Consider the following 24,067-nt stretch of genomic DNA (forward strand, 5'->3'; position numbering starts at 1 on the left):
AGATGTAAATTTAAAATATACTATGACAGGAGGTTCCAGGTTGTACTGTGAGGAGGAACTTTGAAATCCATTTGCCTACGGTGTTAAATCGCAAAGGACTGAATTAGCTGCTTATGACAGCAAAGTGATAATGAAGGGAGCAAATAGGGAGGAGAAAAGGAAGAAAAGAATAGGTGAAAACCTATGTCTAACCTTAGTTCCATGCCTACACCCATGCCTTAAAAAGATAATCCAGTTATGTGTGAAGATTCCGGATTCTCCTCTAAATCAATAAGTAGTTACCAAACATCTATCCCATGTCCATCATCATGGTAAACATTGCTTTTATACATGAGTCAAACATTTGGGGTACCTAATATGTGTCAGATATTAGGAATCTATTTATGAATGAGACGGAAATTACCCTCAAGGAGCTAATAATTTGTTTCTCTGTGTTCTTAAAAGTATGCAGGTTTAATTCTGAAAGTTTTTTTAGTTTCTTCAGAAAAACGCCCATTGATTATACCTAGTGTTACCACTATAGAACCTCTCTGTTATACAATCTTTGAGGAGCATACCATTGTTATAGGTAAAACAATGTGGGCATAGGAAACTTCAGTTGCTTCCCATTAAACACACCCATATATGTGGGTCAAAGCAAAGAATTGATAAAATTGAGTAAAGTGGAAAGGAGGAAAGGAGTCCGTTTATATCCTTTGCCCACATTTTTATGGGGCTGCTTTTTTCTTGTAAATTTAACTTCTTTGTAGATTCTGGATATTAGCCTTTTGTCAGATGGGTAGATTGCAAAATTTTTTCCCATTCTGTTGGTTGCTGGTTCACTGTAGTGATGGTTGTATGTCCTTTGTTGTGCAGAAGCTCTTTAATTTAGATCCCATATGTCTATTTTGGGTTTTGTTGCCATTGCTTTTGGTGTTTTAGTCATGAAGTCTTTGCCCATGCCTATGATCTGAATGGTACTGCCTAGGTTTTCCTATAGGGTTTTTGTGATGTTAAGTCTTACATTTAAATCTTCAGTCCATCTGGAGTTAATTTTTGTAGAAAATGTAGGGAAGGGGTCCAGTATCAATTCTCTGCATAAGACTACCCAGTTTTCCCAACACCATTTATTAAATAGGGAATCTTTCCCCCGTTGCTTGTTTTTGTCAGGTTTGTCAAAAATCACATGGTTGTAAATGTGTGGTGGTATTTCTGAGGCCTCTGTTCTGTTCCATTGGTGTATGTCTCTGTTTTGTTATCAGCAATATGCTGTTTTGATTACTGTCGCCTTGTAGTATAGTTTGAAGTCAGGTAGAGTGATGCCTCCAGCTTTTTGTTTTTGTTGTTTGTTTGATTGTTTTTGTTTTGCTTAGGATTGTCTTGGCTATGCGGGCTCTTTTTTGGTTCTCTATGAAGTTTAAGGTAGTTTTTTCCAATTCTGTGAAGAAAGTCTGTGGTAGCTTAATGGGAGAAGCATTGAATCTATAAATTACTTTGGGCAGTATGGCCATTTTCACAATATTGATTCTTCCTAACCATGAGCATGGAATGTTTTTCCATCTGTTTGTGTCCTCTCTTATTTCCTTGAGCAGTGGTTTGTAGTTCTCCTTCGAGAGGTCCTTCACATCCCTTATTAGTTGTATTCCTAGGTATTTTATTCTCTTAGTAGCAGTTGTTAATGTAAGTTTACTCATTATTTGACTTTCTGTTTGTCTCTTACTGGTGTATAGGAATCCTTGTGATTTCTGCACATTGATTTTGTATCCTAAGGCTTTGCTGAAGTTGCTTATTATCTTAAGGAGATATTGGGCCAAGAAAATTGGGTCTTCTAAATATACAATCATGTCGTCTGCAAATAGAGACAATTCCTCTTTTCCTAATTGAATACTCTTTATTTATTTTTCTTGCCTGATTACCCTGGCCAGAACTTCCAGTACTATGTTGAATAGGATTGGTGAGAGAGGGCATATTCATCTTGTGCCAGTTTTCAAAGGGAATGCTTCCAGGTTTTGCACATGATATTGGCTGTGGGATTGAAATAAATAGCTTTTATTATTTTGAGATACGTTCCATCCATACCTAGTTTATTGAGAATTTTTAGCATAAAAGGCTGTTGAATTTTGTCAATTCAAAAAGGACTTCTCTGCATCTATTGAAATAATCATGTGGTTTTTGTCTTTGGTTCTGTTTATGTGATGGATTACATTTATAGATTTGCATACGTTGAACCAGCCTTGCATCCCAGGGATGAAGCAGACTTGATTGTGTTGGATAAGCTTTTGGTGTGCTGTTGGATTCAGTTTCCCAGTATTTTAATGAGGATTTTTGCATCAGTGTTCACTTTGGGCCAGGATATTGGCCCAAAATTTTATTTTTTAGTTGTGCCTCTGCCACATTTTGGTATCAGGATAATGTTGGTCTCATCAAATGAGTTAGGGAGAATTTCCTCTTTTTGTATTGTTTGGAATAGTTTCAGAATGAATAGTACCAGCTCCTCTTTGTACACCTGGTAGAATTTGGCTGTGATCCCATCTGGTCCTGACTTTTTTAAGTTTGTAAGCTATTAATTCCTGCCTCAATTTCAACCCTTGTTATTGGTCTATTCAGGGATTCAACTTCTTGGTTTAGTCTTGGGAGTTTGGGAGTGTGTACGTGTGCAGGAATTTATCCATTGCTTCTACATTTACTAGTTTATTTGCATAGAAGTATTTGTAGTATTCTCTGATGGTGGTTTGTATTTCTGTGGGATCAGTGGTGATGTCCCTTTATCATTTCTTATTACATCTATTTGATTCTTCTCTCTTTTCCTTTTTATTGGTCTGGCTAGTGGTCTATCTGTTTTGCTGATCTTTTCAAAAACAGCTCCTGGATTCACTTTTTTTTTTTTTTTGAAGCGTTTTTTTGTGTCTCTGTCTCCTTCAGTTCTGCTCTGATCTTAATTATATTTTGTCTTCTTCTAGCTTTTGAATTAGTTTGATATTGCTCCTCTAATTCTTTTGATTGTGACTTTGGGTGTTGATTTTAAGATCTTTTCTCATTTCTCTTATGGGCATTTAGAGCTATAAATTTCCCTCTAGACACTGCTTTAAATGTGTCTCAGAGATTCTGGTATATTGTGTCTTCATTCTCATTTGTTTCAAAGAACATCTTTCTTTCTGCCTTCATTTTGTTATTTATCCAATCGTCATTCAGGAGAAGATTGTTCAGTTTCCATGTGATTGTGCGATTCTGAGTCCTTTTCTTAATCCTGAGTTCTAATTTGATTGCACTGTGGTCTGAGAGACTGTTAGCAAATACAAAAGAATGGAAATCCTGAGGAGTGATTTACTTCCAATTATGTGGTCAATTTTAGAATCAGTATCATGTGGTGCTGAGAAGAATGTATATTCTGTTGACTTCAGGTGGAGAGTTGTATACATGTCTAGTAGGTCCGCTTGCTCCAGATCTGAGTTCAAGTCCTGGATACCCTTTTTAATTTTCTGTCTCACTGATTTGTCTAGTATTGACAGTGGGCTGTTAAAGTCTCCCCCCCCCCCATTAGAGTCTAAGTCTCTTTGTAGGTTAAGAACTTGCTTTATGTATCTGGGTGCATACATATTTAGGATAGTTAGCTCTTCTTGTTGCATTGATCCCTTTACCATTATGTAATGCCCTTCTTTGTCTCTTTTGATCTTTGTTGGTTTAAAGTCTGTTTCACCAGAGAGTAGAACTGCAACCCACCCACCCCACTTTTTTTGGTCTACATTTGCTTGGTAAATCTTCCTCCATCCCTTTATTTTGAACCTGTGTGTGTCTTTTCATGTCAGATGGATCTCCTGAATATAGCACACCAATAGGTCTTGACTCATTATCCAATTTGCCAGTTTGTGTCTTTGGATTGGGGCATTTAGCCAATTTACATTTAAGGTTAGTATTTTTATGTTTGAATTTGATCCTGCCATTTGATGCTAGCTGGTTTTTCACCCGTTAGTTGATGCAGTTTCTTCATAGTGTCAATGGTTTTTACAATTTGGTATGTTTTTGCAGTGGCTGGTACTGGTTGTTCCTTTCCATGTTTAGTTCTTCCTTCAGGAGCTCTTGTAAGGCAGGCCTAGTCATGACAAGATCTCTCAGCAGTTACTTGTCTGTAAAGGATTTTATTTCTCCTTCACTTATGCAGTTAAGTTTGACTGGTTATGAAATTCTGAGTTGAAAGTTCTTTTCTTTAGGGATGTTACTATTGGCCCCACTCTCTTCTGGCTTGTAGGGTTTCTGCTGAGAGATCTGCTGTGACTCTGATGGGCTTCCCTTTATGGGTAACCCAACCTTTCTCTCTGGCTGCCCTTAGCATTTTTTCCTTCATTTCAGCCTTGGTGAATCTGTCAATTATGTGTCTTGGGGTTGCTCTTCTCGAGGAATATCTTTGTGGTATTCTCTGTATTTCCTGAATTTGAATGTTGGCCTGCCTTCCTAGGTTGGGAACATTCTCCTGGATAATATCCTGAAGAATGTTTTCCAACTTGGTGTCATTCTCCCCATCACTTTCAGGTATACCGATCAGACATAGATTTCGTCTTTTCACATAATCTTATATTTCATTGAGGTTTTGGTCATTTCTTGTCACTCTTTTTTCTCTAATCTTGCCTTCTCTCTTTATTTCATAGAGTTGATCTTCAATCTCTGATATCCTTTCTTCTGCTTAATATTGAAACTTGTGTATGCTTCACAATGTTCTCGTGCTGAATTTTACAGCCCCATCAAGTCATTTAGTTCTTCTCTGCACTGGTTATTCTAGTTAACCTTTCATCTAACCTTTCATCAAGGTTCTTAGCTTCCTTGCATTGGATTAGAACATACTCCTTTACTTCATAGAAGTTTGTTACTATCCACTTTCTGAGCCTCCTTCTGTCAACTTATCAAACTCATTCTCCATCCAGTTTTGTTCCCTTGCTGCTGAGGAATTGTAATCCCTTGGAGAAGAGGCATTCTGGTTTTTGGAGATTTCAGCCTTTTTGCACTGGTTTCTTCCTGTCTTCGTGGATTTATCTACCTTTGGTCTTTGAAGTTGGTGATCTGTAGATGGAGGTCTCTGAGTGGATGTCCTTGCTGTTGATGTTGAAACTATTTCTTTTTGTTAGTTTTCCTTCTAACAGGCACCTCTGCTGCAGGTCTGTTGGCATTTGCTGAAGGTCCACTCCAGAACTTTCTTGCCCAGGAATCATCCATGGGGGCTGCCGAACAGCAGATTGCTGCCTTCCCCCACCCCCCACCCATGGTAGCTTCATCCCAGAAGGGTACCCACCAGATGCCAGCCACAGTTCTCCTATGTGAGGTGTCTCCCAGTCAGGATACACAAAGGTCAGGGCGCCACTTGGGGAGGCAGTCTGTCCCTTATCAGAGCTTGAGCATTGTGCTGGGAGATCCATTGCTTTCTTCAGCACTGCTGGGCAGGGACATTTAAGTCTGCTGAAGCTGAACCCACAACCATCCCTTTTTTTCCCAGGTATTCTGTCCCAGGAAGTTGGGGGCTCTATTTATAAGTCCCTGACAGGCTGCTGCCCTTTTTGAGAGATGCCCTGCACAGCAAGAAGGGAGTCCTGTGACACAGTCTGCCTGCAGAGGCCTTGCTGTGCTCCCATGGCCTCTACCCAGTAGCTGTGTAAACCTCTTGGCAACTTTGTTTACACAGGCGAGGTTAAAACCACCTACCCAAACCTCAGCAATGGTGGATGCCCCTCCCCACATGGAGCTTGAATGTCCCAGGTTGAGCTCAGACTGCTTTGCTGACTATGAGAGTTTCAAGCCAGTGGATCTTAGCTTGCTGATCTTCGTGGGGGTGGGACCCACTGAGCCAGATCACTTGGCTCCCTGGCTTCAATCCCCTTTTCTGGAGGAATGAGCAGTTCTGTCTCACTGGTGTTCCAGGCACCACTGGGATATGAGGGGGAAAAAAACTGCTGCAGCTAAAATGGCCACCCAGTTTTCTGCTGAAAACCCAGGGCACTGGTGGTGCAGGCCCCAGACGGAATTTCCTGGTTTGCAGGTTGTGAAAACCTTGGTAAAAACACAGTATCTGAGTCAGAGTGTCAGGAAAAGTCCCTAATGGCTTCCCTTGGCTAGCAGAGGGAGTTCTCCAGGCCCTTGAGCTTCTCAGGTGAGGCAACACCCCACCCTGCTTTGGCTCCCTGTCCTTGGGCTGCACCCACTGTCTAATCAGTCCAAAAGAGATGAACCAGGTAACTCAGTTGGAAATGCAGAGATCACCTGCCTTGTGCATCGTTCTTGATGGGAAATGCGTACCGCAGCTGTTGCTATTCAGCCATCATGGCGAAAAATCCCCATGCTACCATTTCTTTAAATTGTCTAAAACCACCAAATAAAATGTTGATAGCTTCATTTAAGTATTCTGCTATCAGGAAATTAGGCATTATTTTGAGCATTATTATAAAGCAGCTGTTTCTGTTCTTCACAGAAAATCTCTACCTGGCATTTAAGACACAGGCAGCAGTCACTGAGTCTTCTCCATTCTTAGAAGCATCTTAAAGCAACCACTTCTCTAGAATGTACGCATTTATGCTTGTTGGCTTAGCCACTTTTCTAGCAGCATATTTTGGCACATACATCTCTCCCTCATCTTGGAATATACGTTTCTTTAGAACACATATTGTTGATGTGGAAAGAACACATGGACAATCAATTTCAGAAAGACTTGTTAAATAATGATATCACTATGTGTTTTTTCATTCAGGATGCTTTGGTTTCCCCAACTATAAAATCAGAATAATGATATTATCTTCTGCCTTGGTACATTGTAAGGAATAAAGAGCTTGGCACTATGCCTGGCATCATGGTTCCTACACTTACTACTATTGGTGTTTTTGATATAGTGATATATCTACTGATACTGTAACTGATATGTACATATTAATATGTAACTAGACAGAGGCAGAATTTGTGCAAGGAAATAGGGCTTTCAAGATGGTAATTTTTTAAATCAAAAATTGCCTTTCAGGCCTAAGAACATTTAAAAATCTGGAAATAATCACTGCATATTCTTCCCAGTCTCTAAGATACAGAATCCTACCCATGTGCCCCAGTGGTTCCCCTGGCAGCCCCTTCTCAGGTCAACCTAGTCATCCTCCAAGGTCCTTGTTTCCATAGTATTTTGGCATACCTCCATGAGAGCACTCTCCATATAATGCTGATGATTTCTTCCTGTAGAAATCTCCACCACCAAACTGTCATCTTCCAAAAACTGACTTTATCTATCCCTGAGTCCTGAGGTCCTAACATAGTGCCTTGATCCAAAGTTCGAAGGAGAAAAGGGATAGAGAGAAGAGACAAAATGTGCACAATCAAATCTCCATGTTTCTAGGTTCTCTTCTCAGGTAATTTTTTTTATGGATTTTCAGAGCCTCCTGTGGACTTCTTTGGCTCTTTGCTCTGGTCTGAGTCTGTACCCTCAAAGACAATGACATTACTGGCTTAACAAGAAAGATCCACAAGGCCACAAGAGAAAGGGTAAGAAGGAAAATTCTTCATATAAATATCCAGACATTAACCCTCTGCATATGGCAAGAATTTTAAAAAATTATAAATCCTGAATATTTTAAGAAACATTAATATTCTTTTCAAATAATTCCTATTGTTATTTGCTACTTACCTAAAGTCAAGTCACTGCATTCATTTGAAAAAGATGTGTTTAGCATCTCCTATGTGCCAAGCCTTCCTTTGGGTTCTGGAGCCTGCCTTTATGATGCTTACATTCCCAAGGGCAGGGATAGAGGGGGAAAAAAATACTCCATAAGTAAATCATCAGGGATCCAAGAAGGTGACAGGTGTCAGTAGTATGTGAATTTAGCAGAGGGGTTGAAGGAATCAGGACTCCTGGGTTCAGTTTTAACTAGGCTGCTCAGGGTAGGTGAATGATGATAGGGTGACATTTGTACAAAGGGCATACAAGTAGCTGTCAGGGTGTAATTAGTAAGGGTTCTCTAGAGGGACAGAACTAAGAGGATGTCTAGATAAAGGGAAGTTTATTAAAAAGTATTGACTCACATGATCAAAAGGTGAGTTCCCACAATAGGCCGTCTGCAAGCTGAGGAACAAGAAAGACAGTCAGTGTCCCACCGTTGAAGAACTTGGAGTTTGATGTCAGAGGGCAGGAAGCATCAGCACAGGAGAAAGATGTAGGCCAGAATACTAAACCAATCCAGTCTTTTCACATCCTTCTGCGGGCTTTTCTTCTGGCTGTGCTCGAAGCTGATTAGATTGTGTCCAACCAGATTAAGGGTGAGTCTGCCTTTCCCTGTCCACTGACTCAAATGTTAATCTCCTTTGGCAGCACCCACACAGACACACCCAGGAACAAATTCTTTGCATCCTTCAATCCAATCAAATTGACACTTAATATTAACCATCACACAGGGAGTGTTCCACACAGAAGAAAACCCCAGTGAATATGCATCTGGCATTTCTGAAGTCCAGCAAGGAGGCCAGTGTGAATGGAGCAGAGTGTAGTGGCAGGGAATGGGGAAGGGGTTAGATGAAGTCAGAAAGACCATATGATGGAGTGGCAGATCAGGCATAGCCCTGTAGCCACTGCAACAACTATGATTTTATTCTGAGTCACATGGAGACCTTTTGGAGAGTTTGCGTCGACTTACCTTTCTCTTCCTGCAAGCAGCTGCCTAGAGTTGCCGTCTTCTTCCCCACTGGACAATTGGGCTTTTGCAGCTAGCTGTCCTAATCTTGATCATTTAGATCTTTTACTAAGGGGGCAATGACATTTTCCTGTCAAGTGTACTTCCCTTAGACCTGGAACCTGGGCCCCGGTCCTGGATCTCACATTTAAGAGGGCCCACCGTGATGGTCTTTTCCTGGCTATATTTCTCCCCATGCAATGAAGAGTCTAAGAGATCAAGGAATTTTCCCACCTAGACCTGCCTGCCTCTTTACAGACCACAGTTCAATACCCAGGAACTTTCTGTCTCAAGGAAAGACTCCCATTCCCAGGGCCTGTACAACCCCCTTTTCCTGGCATGTCACCCCTGACTAGGGCATGCTCTCTCAGTGTGCTCCCTAAACCAAGATGGCCAGGAGCTGGCTGTTTACAGAGGGAGATAGAGCTGAGAGTTCCAGGCTGTTGGGGTGACAAAGGTTCTATAGACCTTGATACATGCAATTGACTGGAGGCTCCCTGAAGTGCAGATGGAGCCAGAGTGGGTGGGCTGGGAGCCAGTACCCTATTTTCACTTCAACCCCAGCCCTACAAGTGTCCAGGCAGCCTAAGTATCAGAGTCCTTCAATCGATAAGCCAGAATACTAAAACTCCCTTGCCAAAAGTAAAACTCTCCTCTCTACCTAGTTCTAACTGTATTCACTGTTTCACTCTGCAGTTCTATTTTCCCTGCTCCCCTGGCTTATTGACTTTATCAAAATGGATTTCCAGATCAGATGGAGATACAAATTTCCAGCGTCACCTAAGCACACCTCTCATGGGTCCCCTGTTCCCAGGCTGCCAGCCTTCTATGAGATAAGTGTCACCCGATCACCCCCTAGCCTCTCTTTTCAGCCACAGGTCATCAGGCACACCATGGAAATTGATTATTCTACTCACTTCAACTGGGAGGCAGTAACTGTCCATCAAAATAGCTATTGCCAGCAGCAATCACTTTTTAAAGGGACTAAGCCCTTCTGAACAATTTTAACTCGAACATAACATATTTCCAACAGTTAAATAGTAGCTTTTTCCATAAGAGTACTTCTTTTTAGGAGTGCTTTCAAATCTATTATCTCCTTTTATTATCTTAACATCTCTGTGAAGCAGGTAAAGTAGCTTGAAGGAAAAGAATCCCAGAGCCAGTGGAGGTTTTGACTGTGGCCACTTCCACAGATAGTATTCCTACTAAGTCTAAATCTCAATCTAGACCAGGCTCTGATGGCCTTTCCAGTACCCCACGCAAATTCTGACCCCTCCCCAGTCAGACACCCTCAATTTTTCGGACATTGCCAGGTCTCACTTAATATCTCTTCCTTCCTGGATCTGCCATATTAGCGTCGCCTACCTTACCATGGAATAAATATGAGGCTTTATATTGTCCTCTTGAAATTGATTGTCTTTTCATTCACTTGACTAATGTTTATTGAGTGCCTATTTTATTCTGGGCACTGTGCCAGGGGTACATAAAATAGCCTCCCTGGTGTCATGGAGCTTCCATTCTAGGGGAGAGGAACAGTCAGTAAATAAACAGCCCAGTGGACACTGTCACTGCTTGTTCATATGAACTGTATACTTACCATTCTCATGCGTGCCAGTCCTACTGCTTCCTCCCACAAGAACCCATGACTTCCTCGAGACTCTCTGTGGTGAAGCTGGTCCTCACACAGGACAGGCCTGCATCAAGTGCTGAGGCCTTGATAGTCTCAGCAACAGCCCTCAATCAACCAGTTAGAGTTATTGGATAAATACCCCAGCTCCCTCACTTTTCAGGTGGGACAACTTTGAAGCAAAGCCTTCTGCCATGTCACCCAGAGTTCCCCAGTGGCAGTTGCCACTGCCCCAATTTCCCATGGCAGGGACCTTGCATTGGCTTCCATTGCTTCCCATACTTACATCTACACTCCTCCACGTTCTTTGTAAGATCACCTCCAAGAAAACTACTTAGGCTCAAATCCTTGTCTGGGGGCATTACAGATAGTAATAAATATTATGACAAATAAATTAGTGTCATAATGAATGAAGAGACTGTGAGAAGAAAAGGCAATATTAGATTGAGTGTTCGGGGAGGGCTAAAGAATAAGGTGATGCTTGAGCTGGGGTGATAGTTGAGCTGAGACTTGAATGATGAAGAACCTGCTGGTGGAAACTGGGAATCTGAGGGGCAAGTATTCCAAGGAGAAAGAACTGCAGGTGGGAAGATCCTGAGGCTAGAGGAAGTGTGGGGTGCATGAAGAATAGCAAGAAGGCCAGAGTGGCTGAAGCAGATGCGGTCAGGAAAGCAGGAAGGAGCTGGCTCCAGAGGCACACTAAGGATTTCTAGATTTTATACTGAGCACAATGGGAAACCGTGGGACTGCCCAAGCCACAGAGTGACATAATTCTGCCTGCTTTTTTGAAAGGTCATTATAGCTGTTGTTAGATCCTGTGCCTTCCACTTCAGCACCACATAGCACACAAAACCAGTCCCTTTGGATGGCTGGTTTAGATCACATAGAAAGGGCAGTGAGAGTGAACTTCAGGAAGAAAAAGTAAAAGAAGAAAAAGCGCACCAAGAGTTTTCCTGTGGTTAACAGGGAACTTCCCAAATCTGTAGTTCCACCCTCCTCACATCACAAATGTGTTTGAGAAGCCTGTTGTGACGAAACTCATGGGAAGTCCAACTATATCTGTCTTGAGTAGAAATGTGCTGCAAGAGCTCTGCATCACATGTGAAAGTTTAGCAAATTCAGTCACTTCCTTGATAAATCATTTTGAATTAAAAAGAAAAATGAAGGTCAATATATCTGACCATCTGCCCCTGATCTCAAAAGATCACTGCTTTTAAGTACTCACTGCTATTAATGGTGCTGTACTAATGCATATTCCTCCTGATAAAAACTGCTTTGCCACTTTGTTACTTAATGCAGATGCTATAGAAGCAAAGGTTAGAATCTTGCACCTTCTAGGGCAAAAAGATGAAGCTAGTTAGGCTGATGCTTGACAAGCAGTCAGAATAAATTAATTTCCCCTCTCTGAAGTGTTTTTGTCAGCTTCTGGGGGTCAGTCACCATTTTAGCTCAGCTAATGCTGCCAAGAGTAGAATATAAGATGAGAGATGCAGAGAAGTTTACTTCATAACAGTGCTTTGAGCTAAAGCACCTGAATCCTATTCATACAGTGCCTGCCACTCCATTACCCTGCCTCAAAGGCTCATTCTATTGTTCACAGGAATTATTTACTGGGAGGCAGATAATCTTGTGGAAGAACACATTAATAAATTCCTTAATCCATGTGCTCTTTGAAATAATTATATAAAGAAAATGTCTCTCAGAATTAAGAAAAAAATTTTCCACATTTGTAAAAGGGAGACTTTGTTTTAATTAAAGAATGAAAAACAGCAGTTTTATCCAGTTTTAATTCTGAATATTTTCAGAAAAAATTTGTGTCACCAAAATCATCACTTACTGAGTTTTTCTTTTTGTTTTTCGGTAATTTCAGCTCTCACAGAATTATCCACAGCAATTTGAAAATGGTATTATTAGGTAGTGATGGAAAGTAGCACACACCTAAAATCAAAGCAGCAGTATATTTTGCTGGAGAGTGACGCTAGTGTGTGTATGACATATTCAGGTATGAGGATTATAACCAGTGCCATAACAAGGAAGAGTTCTCGGCCCTACTACAGTCACAGTTATTGTTGGGAGATTACTACAACTTTGTAACATAACTTGAAATTAGAAAGTGTGATGCCTCCCATTTTGTTCTTTCTCAAGGGTGCTTTAGCTATTAGAGGTCTTCTGTGGTTCCATACTAATTGTAGAATTGCTTTTTCTATTTCTGTGAAAAATAATACCATGGAATTCTGATAGAGAATACATTGCACTGAATCTATAAATTGTTGGGGGTAGTATGGACATTTTTAACAACATTAATTCTTCAAATTTGTGAATACAGGGCATTTCTCCATTGATCTGTGTTGTCTTCAACTTCTTTCCTCAATGTTTTATCAGTTTCAGTGTATAAATCTTTCCCTTCCTTGGCTAAATTTATTTGTATTTATCTTTTAACGCTATTGTAAATGAGATCATTGTCTTGATTTTGTTTTTGTGTAGATTTTTACTGGTATGGAGAAGACAACTGATTGGTTTTATAACCTGGATTATTATTAAATTTACTTATTCTAACAGCCTTCTGTTCAATTGCTTCTTATGTATTTGCTATATTTTGGTAGGGTCTTTGTTTTCTACATATGGGACTATCTCACATGCAACCAGGGATATTTTTATGTCTTCCTATCCTATTCAGATGCCTTTTACTTCTTTCTCTTGTCTGATCACTCTTGCTGGTTCCAGTACTATGCCAAATAGAAGTAGTGAGAACATGCATTTTTGCCTTGGACTGGATCAAAGCTGTAACAATCAAAACAGTATGGTTCTGAAACAAAATCATGAGCCCAAAAATAAACCCAAGCATATACAGCCAACTAAGGTTTGACAAGTGAACTAGTAATACACAAGAAAAGATATTCTCATCAATAAATGCTATCAAAAAACTGAATATTCACAGAAAAAATAAAAACTGGACCCCTATCTTACACCATACATAAAAATGAACTCAAAACGTATGAAATATTTAAACATAAGATGTGAAACCATAAAAATTCTGGAAAAAAATCCAGGCAGGATGCTTCATGACATTGGCCATGGCACTGATTTGTTGTATATCAGACAAAAGCTCAGGCAACAAAGTAAAAAAAACAAATGGACTACACTGAACCAAAAAACTTCCGCACAACAAAGGAAATAGACCACAAAATGAAAAACAATCTCTGGCTTGACAGAACATATTTAAAAAACCACATATCTGATAAAAGTTTACAACCAAAATATATACAGAACTCACAATCCAATAGTGAAAAAAATAATCACTTCATTTTCATAGACATCTGAGCACATTGGCTCACCCTTGTAATCCCAGCACTTTGGGACGCCAACTAGGGAGAACTGTTTGTGTCCAGGAGTTTGAAACTAGCTTAGGCAACATAGTGAGACCCCATATCTACAAAAGAAAAAAAATAGCTAAGCATGGTGGCATGTACCTGTAGCCCCAGCTACTTCAGAGGCTCAGGTGGGAAGATCACTTGAGCCCAAGAAATTGAGGCCACAGTGAGAAGTGATCGCACCATTGCACTCCAGCCTGAATGACTGACAGAGTAAGACACTCTGTCTCAAACAAACAAATGAATAAATAAAGGGGAAAAGGCCAGAATATATGCAGCCAACAAACATGTGAATAAAAGCTCATCATCCCTGATCATTAGGGAAATGCAAATCAAAACCACACTGAGATACCATCTCACACCAGTTAGAATGGTGATCATTAAAAAATCTAGAGAAAACAGATGCTGGAGAGGATGTGGAGAAACAGGAATACTTTTACACTATTGGTGGGAGCATTAACTAATTCAACCATTGTGGAAGACAGTGTGGTGATTCCTCAAGGATCTAGAAATAGAAATACCATTTGACCCAGCAATACCATTACAGGGTATATACCCAAAGGTCTATAAATCATTCTATCATTAAGACACATGCACACATATGTTGGTTGTGGCACTGTTCATAATAGCAAAGAGTTGGAACCAACCCAAATGCCTATTAATGATAGACCGGATAAAGAAAATGTGGCACATATATACCATGGAATACTATGCAGCCATAAAGGATGAGTTCATGTCCTTTGCAGGGAAATGGATGAAACTGGAAACCATCATTCTCAGCAAACTGACACAAGAACAGAAAACCAAACACCACATGTTCTCACTTATAAGTGGGTGTTGAACAATGGGAACACATGGCACAGGGAGGGGAACATCACACTCTGGGGCCTGGGAGTGAGGGGAAGGGATAGCATTAGGAGAAATACCTAATATAGATGACAGGGCAATGGATGCAGCAAACCACCACCATGGCACATGTATACCTATGTGCAGAGCCTGCATTTGTACCCCAGAACTTAAAGTATAATAAAAAAAAATTCTCTAAAAAAATAAGCCAACAGGTATATGAAAAAGTGCTCAGCATAGCTAATCAGGAAACTGCACATCAAAACCATAATGAAATAATACCCCACATTTGTTATGATGGCTATTATCGAAAAGAAAGAAAATAACAAGTGTTGGTTAGGGTGTGGAGAAAAGACAACCCTTGAACACTGTTGGTGGCAATATATAAAGGTTTATCAAAAACTTAAAAATAGAATTGCCATGTGACACAGAGATCTCTCTTTTGGGTATATATCATATGGAAATGAAATCAGACCTTCATAGAAATATCTGTGCTCTCATTTTCACTGAAGCATTATTCACAGTAACAAAGATATGGGAACAACCTAAGTGTCCGTGAATGGATAAATCAATTAAAAACTTTGGTATGTACTGTTCCATGTTTAAAAAGGAAGTCTCATCATCTCAGCCCAAAATCTCCTTAAGATGATAAGCAACTTCAGCAAAGTCTCAGGATACAAAATCAATGTGCAGAAATCACAAGCATTCCTATACATCAATAACGGACTAACAACCAAATCAAGAGTGAACTCCCATTCACAATTGCTAAAAAGAGAATAAAAAACCTAGAAATACAACTAAAAAGGATGTAAAGGACCTCTTCAAGGAGAACTATAAATGACTACTTAAGGAAATAAGACAGGACACAAACAGTTGGAAAAACAGTCCATGCTCATGGCTAGGAAGAATCAATATTGTGAAGATGGCCATACTGCCCAAAGTATTTTACAGAGTCAATGCTATCCCCATCAAGCTACCAATGACCTTCTTCAAAGAATTGGAAAAAAACACCTTAAACTTCATATGGTACTGAAAGAGAGCCCACATAGCCAAGACAATTCTAAGCAAAAAGAACAAAACTGGAAGTGTCACACTACCTGACTTTGAAATATACTACAAGGCTACAGTAATCAAAACAGCATGGTACTGGTGCCAAAACAGAGATATACACCAATGGAACAGAACAGAGGCCTCGGAGGCAATGCTACACATCTACAACCATCTGATCTTTGACAACCCTGACAAAAACAAGCAATGGCTAAAGGATTCCCTGTTTAATAAATGGTGTTGGGAAAACTGGCTAGCCATGTGCAGAAAGCAGAAACTGGACCCCTTCCTGACACCTTACACCAAAATTAACTCCAGATAAAGACTTAAACATAGACCTAACACCATAAAAACCCTAGAAGAAAACCTAGGCAAAAACATTCAGGACATAAGCATAGGCAAGGACTTCATGACTAAAACGCCAAAAGCATTGACAACAAGAAACAAAATAGACAAATGGGATCTAATTAAACTCCAGAGCTCTGTACAGCAAAAGAAACAATCATTAGAGTGAACCCACTACCAGCAGAATGGGAAAAGTTCCTGCAATCTACCTATTTGACAAAAGGCTAATATCAAGGATCTATAAAGAATTAAGACAGATTTACAAGAAAGAAACCCATTGAAAAGTGAGCAAAGGGCATTAACGCTTTTCAAAAGAAGAGATATGTGAGGTCAACAAACATACGAAAAATCCCCATCATCACTGGTCATTAGAGAAATGCAAATCAAAACTACATTGAGCTACCATCTCATGCCAGTTAGAATGGCAATCATTAAAAAATCAGGAGAACAGATGATGGAGGATGTGGAGAAAGAGGAACAGTTTTACACTGTTGGTGGGAGTGTAAATTAGTTCAACCATTGTGGAAGACAGTGTGGTAATTCCTCAAGGACTTAGAAACAGAAATTCAATTTGACCCAACAATGCCATTACTGGGTATATACCCAAAGGATTATACATGATTCTGTTATAAAAACACATGCATGCGTATGTTCACTGCAGCACTGTTTACCATAGCAAAGACTTGGAACCAACCCAAATACCCATCGATGATAGACTGGGCAAGGAAAATGTGGTACATATACACCATGGAATACTATGCAACCATAAAAAATGATGAGTTCATGTCTTTTGTAAAGACATGGATGAATCTGGAAACCATCATTCTCAGCAAACTGACACAAGAAGAGAAAATCAACCACCACATGCTCTCACTCATAGGCAGGTGTTGAACAATGGGAACACGTGGACACAGGGAGGGGAGCATCACACACTGGGGTCTGTTGCAGGGTGCTAGGGTAGGGACAGTGGGAGGTGGTGAGATTGGGGAGAGATGCCAGATATAGGTGACGGGAATAGAAGCAGCAAAGCACATTGCCATGTGTGTACCTATGCCACAATCCTGTATGATCTGCACATGTACCCAGAACCTAAAGTACAATTAAATAAATACATAAAAGGAAGGAAGTCATACTATTTTCATAGCAATATAGATTAACCTGGAGAATATTATGCTGGGTGAAATAAACCAGATATAGAAATAAAAATATTTTATTATCTCCCTTAACATATGGAATCTTAAAATAAAAAGTCAAATAAATCGAAATGGATAGTAGACAGTAGTTAGCAGAGGTAGGGTGTGAAGTGAAATCTGGACTCATGTCAGGGTACAAAGTTGCAATTATGGAGGATAAATAAGTCTAGAAATAAAATATATGTCATGATAGCTATAGATAATATAACATACTGAAATTTACAAAGAGAAATTTTAGGCATTCTTATTACCAGAGAAATAATTAGAAAAAGATATACCTATGTAAGGAGATAGATATGTTAATTTACTTGACTATAGTAATTATTCCACTATGTTCATGTATATCAAAAAATTTATACATTAAATATTTACCATTTTAAAATTAAGAAAGGATAATTCAAAAAAAGACAGTTATTACTGGGAGACAGAGGAATGCTTTTTAATTTATTCTGATCTTATACGAGTAAAATGGGAAGGTAATTTTTTATTTTGAATCTGTTTTCTGTTTTAAGTTGCATCCCATTTTGTTTCTATTTGAATGCATTGCTTTGTCTTTATTCTGAGTTATTACTGCAAGGTAGAGAGTAGAAAAACAAAAATTAACAATGAAACTTAAGAATATTTGAAAAGAAACAAAAACAAACTTGCTAGACTAAAAAAGAAGGCTCTAGTAAATAAAATTATAAATGAAAAAAGGAGACATTATAACTGATACTACAGAAATATAAAGGATCACAAGAAATTACTAAGAATAATTATGCCCAGCAAATTGAATAACCTAGAAAAGAGGATAAATTTCAAGAGACATACAGCCTTCTATTCTTTCATGAGTCAAGGTTGAAACATGAATGAACAGTAAATCTGAACAGACCAGTAATGAGTAAGGAGATTGAATCAATAATCAAAAATTTTTCAACAAAGAAAAGCCCAGGCCCTGATGATTTAACTGCTGTATTCAACAAAATACTTAAATGATATTTAATGCCAGCTCTTCTCAATGTCTTTCAAAAAATTAAACAGGAAGGAACACTTCTAAACTCATTTAGGAGGCCAGTATTACCCTGAATCCAAAGCCAAACAAGAACACTACAAGAAAATAAAATTATAGGTGAACATCTCCAATGAGCATAGATGTAAAAATCTTCAGCAAAATATCAGCAAACCTAATGAAGCAGCACAGTAAATGAACCATTCATCATGACCAAGTGGGCTATATGCCTGGGATGTAAACATAGTTTCAACTAAATAAAAGTGACATACCACATTAGTGTAATAAAGGATACATCATGTGATCATTTCAATAGATGCAGAAAAAGTATTAAAGTTCAGCATATTTTGTGATAAAAAACTATCAGCAAATTAGGTATAGGAAAAGCTGAACTCAACATAATAAAGGGCATATATGAAAACCCAGAGCTACCATCGTACTCAATGTTGAAAAGCTGAAAGCTTTTTCTCTAAAATCAGAAACAAGACAAGGATAGCCACTCTTACCATTTCTACTCACATAGTACTGGAAGACCTAGCCAGAGTGATTCAGCAAGAAAAAGAAATAAATTGCATTTGAATTGAAAAGGAAGACATAAACTTGTTTCTGTTTACAGATGACATAATCTTATATATAGATAACACTAAAGGCTGTACCAAAAAGCTGTTAAAAAAATAAACCAATTCAATAAAATAACATAAACCCAACAGGCAAAAATCATTAGCATTTTTATATACTAAGAATGAAATATCTGAAAAGAAATGAAGAAAACAATTCCATTTATAATGCCTACCCCAAAAAAAAAATACTTAGGAATAACTTTAACCAAAGAGGTACAAGACTGGTACACCAAAAACTGTAAAACATTGATAAAATAAATTGAGGGAGGAAGGAGAGCAAGATGAGCAAATTGCCCTCCAGCAATTTCTTACACACACACACAGGAATATCAGAACAATTATCCATGCAAGAAGTTAGCTTCATACAAACTTAAAAAAAAATCTGATGACAGATAGATTTGAAGTAAAAAACACTGTAGAAAGAGATAAAGAAGGTTGTTACATAATAATAAAGAGGTCAATTTAGACAAGAAGATGTAAAATTATAAATATATATGTCACCAACTTCAGAGCACTCAAACATATGAAGCAAATATTAAGAGATTTGAAGACAGAGATAGGCTATAATACTATAATTATAGAGGATTTCAGCAACACGTTTTTGGCAATAGACAGATCATCCAGACAGAAATTAACAAAGAAACATGAGAATTAAACTAAACTCTGGACCAGATTTACCTGACATTTGCACATTTCATCCAACTACTGAAAAATACACATTCTTCTCATCAGCACAGGGAGCACTCTCCAAGGCAGACTGTATATTAGGCCATGTAACAAGTCTTAATACATTCAAAAGAAATGAAGTCATATCAAGTATCTGTTCTGACCACAATAGGAGAAAAAAACACATAGAAATCAATAAATCAAACTTTGGAAACTATACAAAAACATGGAAATTAGACAACATGCTTCTGAGCAATGAGTAAGTCAATGAAGAATTTAAAAAGGAAGTTTTAAAATGTTTCAAAATACATAAAAATGGAAACACAACATACCAAAACCTATGAGACACAGCAAAGGCAGTACTAATTATAGCAATAAATACCTATATCAGAAACACAGGCAAACTTCAAATAAACAACCTAATGATGAATTAGAAAATAAAAAATCAGACCCAAAATTAGTAAAAGGCAAGAAATAATAAATATCAGAACAGAAATAAATAAAATTTAGACAAATAAATACAGAAGATCAATGAAATGAATAATTGGTTTATTGAAAAGATAAAGACTAAAACACCTTTAACTAGACTAAGGAAGTAAGAAAGAAGACCTTGGTAAATAAAATCAGAGATGAAAAGGAGACATTACAACTGATACCAAAGAAATTCAAAGGATTATTAGAGACTACTATGAGAAACTATATGCCAATAATTTTAAAAACCTAGAAGAAATGGATAAATTCTGACACAACCTACCAATGTTGAGCCATGAAGAAATAAACAGACCGATAATGAGTAACAAGTTCAAAGCAGTAATAAAAAGTTTTCCACCAAAGAAAAGCTCAGAATCAGATGGCTTCACTGCTAAATTCTACCAATTGTTTAAAGAATAGACAACAATTTTATTCACTCTATTCCAAAAAATTGAAAAGCAGGGAATACTTCCAAACTCATTCTATGAGGCGGGCATTAACTTGATACTAATGCCAGATGAAGACACAAAAACAAACAAGCCAAAAACCTCCATAAGCCAATGTCTATGTAATCATAGATGCAAAATCCTCAACAAAATACTGGCAAACCAATTTTAACAACATATTTGAAAGATAATTCGCCATTATTAAGTTTGGATTCACAAGTTAATGAAAGTGATACATCCAATTACTACAATCAAGGGCCAAAACCATATGATTTTAATGGGTGACAAAAAAGTATTCAATAAAATTTGGCACATCTTTATGACAAAAACTCTCAATAAATTAGATATGAAAGAGAAATACTTTAAAATAATAAAGGCCATATAACCCAAACCAATAGCGTCATACTGAATGGGGAATGTCTAAAAGCCTTTTCTCTAATATCTAGAACAAGCCAAGGATGCCCACTTTCACCACTTCTATTCAACAATGTACTCGAAGTCCTAGCCAGAGCAATTAGACAAGATAAACGCAGGGTACCCAAAAGGAAAGGAGTAAGTCAAATTGTCCTGGTTTGCAGATTATGTAATCTTATATTTAGAAAAATCTAAAGACTGCACCAAAGGGAAAAAAAAAAAAACTCTTAGCACTGGTCATAAATTTTAGTAAAGTTGCAGAATACAAAACAAACATCTGAAAATTAATAGCTATATTCCAGCAGTTAACAATCTGAGAAAGAAATTAAGAAATCAATACCATCTATAATAGTTACCCAAAAAATGCCTGGGAATAAAGTTAACAAAAGATCTCTACAATGAAAACTATAAAACACTGACATGAGAAACAGCAGAGAAAAATAGGAAAAATGTCCCATGTTCATGAATATAATATTGTTAAAATGTCCATAGTATCCAGAGTAATTGACAGATTCAATGCAATCCAAAACAAAACACTAATGACATTCTTCACATTAGTAGAAAAAAACAATCCTCAAATGTGTATAGAACCACAAAAGACTCTAAATAACTAAAGCAATCCTGAGCAAAAAGGACAAAGCTGGAAGCATCATATTACCTGACTTCAGAATATACTACAAAGTTATATCAAAACAAATTTATCCACAAATCAAAATAGCATGATACTCATAAAAACAAATACACAGAACAAAAAACAATTCCTAGGTAAGATGGCAAAATAGGAACAGCTTTGGCCTGTAGCTTCCAATGAGACCAAGGCAGAAGGTGGGTGATTTCTGGCATTTCCATCTGAGGTACCCAGCTCATCTCACTGGGACTGGTTAGATAGGGGGTACAGCCCACGGAGGGTGAGCTGAAGCAGGGTGGGGTGTCATCTCACCTGGGTAGCACAATGGGTCAAGGAATTCCCTCCCCTACCCAAGGGAAGCCATGTGACATAGTGCTTTGAGGAACAGTGCACTCTGACCTAGATACTTTGCTTTTCCCATGCATGGTCTTCGCAACTCACAGTACAGTAAATTCCCTTGAGTGCCTACACCACCAGGGCCCTGGTTTTCAAGCACAAACCTGGGCAGCCATTTGGGAAAACACCAAGCTAGCTGCAGGAGTTTCTTTGTTTTGTTTTGTTTTGTTTTGTTTACCCCAGTGGTGCCTGGAATGCCAGTAAGACAGAACCGTTCACTCCCCTGGAAATGGGGCTGAAGCAAGGGAGCAGAATTGTCTTGCTCAGTGAATCCCACCCCCATGAAGCCCAACAAGCTAAGATCCACTGGCTTGAAATTCTCTCTGCCAGCACAACAGTCTGAAGTCAACCTGGGATGCTCGAGTTTGGTTGGGGCAGGGGCATCCACCATTACTGAGGCATCAGTAGGCAGTTTTCCCTTCACGGTGTAAACAAAGCCACCAGGAAGTTCAGACTGGGTGGAGCCAACCAAAGCACCTCAAAGCCACTATAGGCAGATGTCCTCCTCTCTGGGCAGTCATCTCTGAAAGTAAGGCAGCAGCCCCAGTCAGGGACTTATAAATAAAACTCCCATCTCTCTGGGACAGAGCACCTGGGGGAATGGGCAGCTGGGCACAGCCTCAGTGGACTTAAACATTCCTGCCTGATAGCTCTGAAGAGAGCAGCAGATCTCCCAGCACAGCACTCTAGCTCTGCTAAGGGGACAGACTGCCTCCTCAAGTGGGTCCCTTATCCCCATGTCTCCTGACTGGGAGACACCTCATACAGGAGAGCTCGTGCTTGCATCTGGTGGGTGACCCTCTGGGATGAAGCTTTCAGAGAAAAGAGGAAATAACAGGCAGCAATCTTTGCTGTTCTACAGCCACCACTGGTAACACCCAGGAAAACAGGGTCTGGAGTGGACCTCCAGCAAACTCTAGCATACCTGCAGCAGAGGGGCCTGTCTGTTAGAAGGAAAACTAACAAACAGAAAGCAATAACAACAATATCAACAAAAAGGATGACACTGAAAAAGCTTTATGTGAAGGTCACCAACATCAAAGACCAAAGGTAGACAAATCCACAAAGATGAGGAAAAACCAATTCAAAAAGCCTGAAAATTCCAAAAACCAGAATGCCTTTTCTCCTCCAAAGAATTGAAACTCCTTGCCAGCAAGAGAACAAAACAGCGAGGATGGAGAATGAGTTTGACGAACTGAAAGAAGAAGGCTTCAGAAGGTGGATAATAACAAATTCTTATGAGCTAAAGGAACATGTTATAACCCAATGCAAGAAAGCTAAGAACCTTGATAAAATGTTACAGGAACTGCTAACTAGAATAACCAGTTTGGAGAAGAACATAAATGACCTGATGGAGCTGAAAAACACAGCATGAGAACTTTGTGAAGCATACACAAGTATCAATAGCTGAATCAATGAAGCAAAAAAAAAAAAGGTTTTAAGAGATTGAAGATCAACTTATTAAAGTGTAAAGACAAGATTAGAGAAAAAAATAATTTAAAAGTTGAACAAAGCTTCTAAGAAATATGGGACTATGTGCAAAGACAAAAATCTTTATTTGATTGGTGTACCTGAAAGTGACAGGGAGAATGAAACACAGTTGAAAAACACATTTAAGGATATTGTCCAGGAGAACTTCCCCAACCTAGGAAAAAATGTTAAGGGCAGCCAGAGAGAAAGGTTAGATTACCCACAAAGGGAAACATATCAGACTAACAGTGGATCTCTTTGCAGAAAGCCTACAAGCCAGAAGAGACTGGGGGCCAACATTAAACATTCTTTAAGAAACAATATTCAACCCAGAATATCATAACCAGCCAAACTAAGTTTCATAAGTGAGGGAGAAATAAAATCCTTCACAGACAAGCAAATGCTGAGAGATTGTGTTACCACCAGGCTTGCCTTACTAGAACTTGCCTTACTAGAACTTAGTAAGCTTGCCTTACTAGAACTCCTGAAGGAAGCACTAAATATGAAAAGGAACAACTGGTACCAGCCACTGCAAAAACATACCAAAATGTAAAGATCATTGACACTATGAAGAAACTGTATCAACTAATGAGCAAAATAACCAGCTAGTATCATAATGACAGGATAAAGTTCACACATAACAATATATACCTTAAATGTAAATGGGCTAAATGCCCCAATTAAAAGGCACAGACTGGCAATTGAATAAAGAGCCATCAGTGTGCTGCATTCAGGAGACCCATCTCACATGCAAACACACCCATAGGCTCAAAATAAAGAAATAGAGGATTATTTACCAAGCAAGTAGAAAGAAAGAAAAAACAAACCAGGGGTTGCAATCCTAGTCTCTGATATAGCAAACTTTAAACCAACAAAAAT

At 38.8% G+C, this 24,067-nt stretch overlaps 1 long non-coding RNA gene across 1 annotated transcript in view; it reads right to left on the reverse strand.

Annotated features, from left to right (window-relative positions):
* LOC103795750 (uncharacterized) overlaps window positions 1–24,067 on the reverse strand; it is a 61,990-nt gene that overhangs the window by 1,212 nt on the left and 36,711 nt on the right. Inside the window, exons 3-5 of the long non-coding RNA XR_008474394.2 lie at window positions 8,017–8,056; window positions 7,622–7,717; window positions 7,133–7,256 (exon numbers count right to left, since the gene is read on the reverse strand). This is a non-coding gene — a long non-coding RNA (uncharacterized LOC103795750). The remainder of the gene's footprint in view (window positions 1–7,132; window positions 7,257–7,621; window positions 7,718–8,016; window positions 8,057–24,067) is intronic.

Source organism: Callithrix jacchus, chromosome 8, assembly GCF_049354715.1.
Source record: "Callithrix jacchus isolate 240 chromosome 8, calJac240_pri, whole genome shotgun sequence".
NCBI classification, from domain to species: domain Eukaryota; kingdom Metazoa; phylum Chordata; class Mammalia; order Primates; family Cebidae; genus Callithrix; species Callithrix jacchus.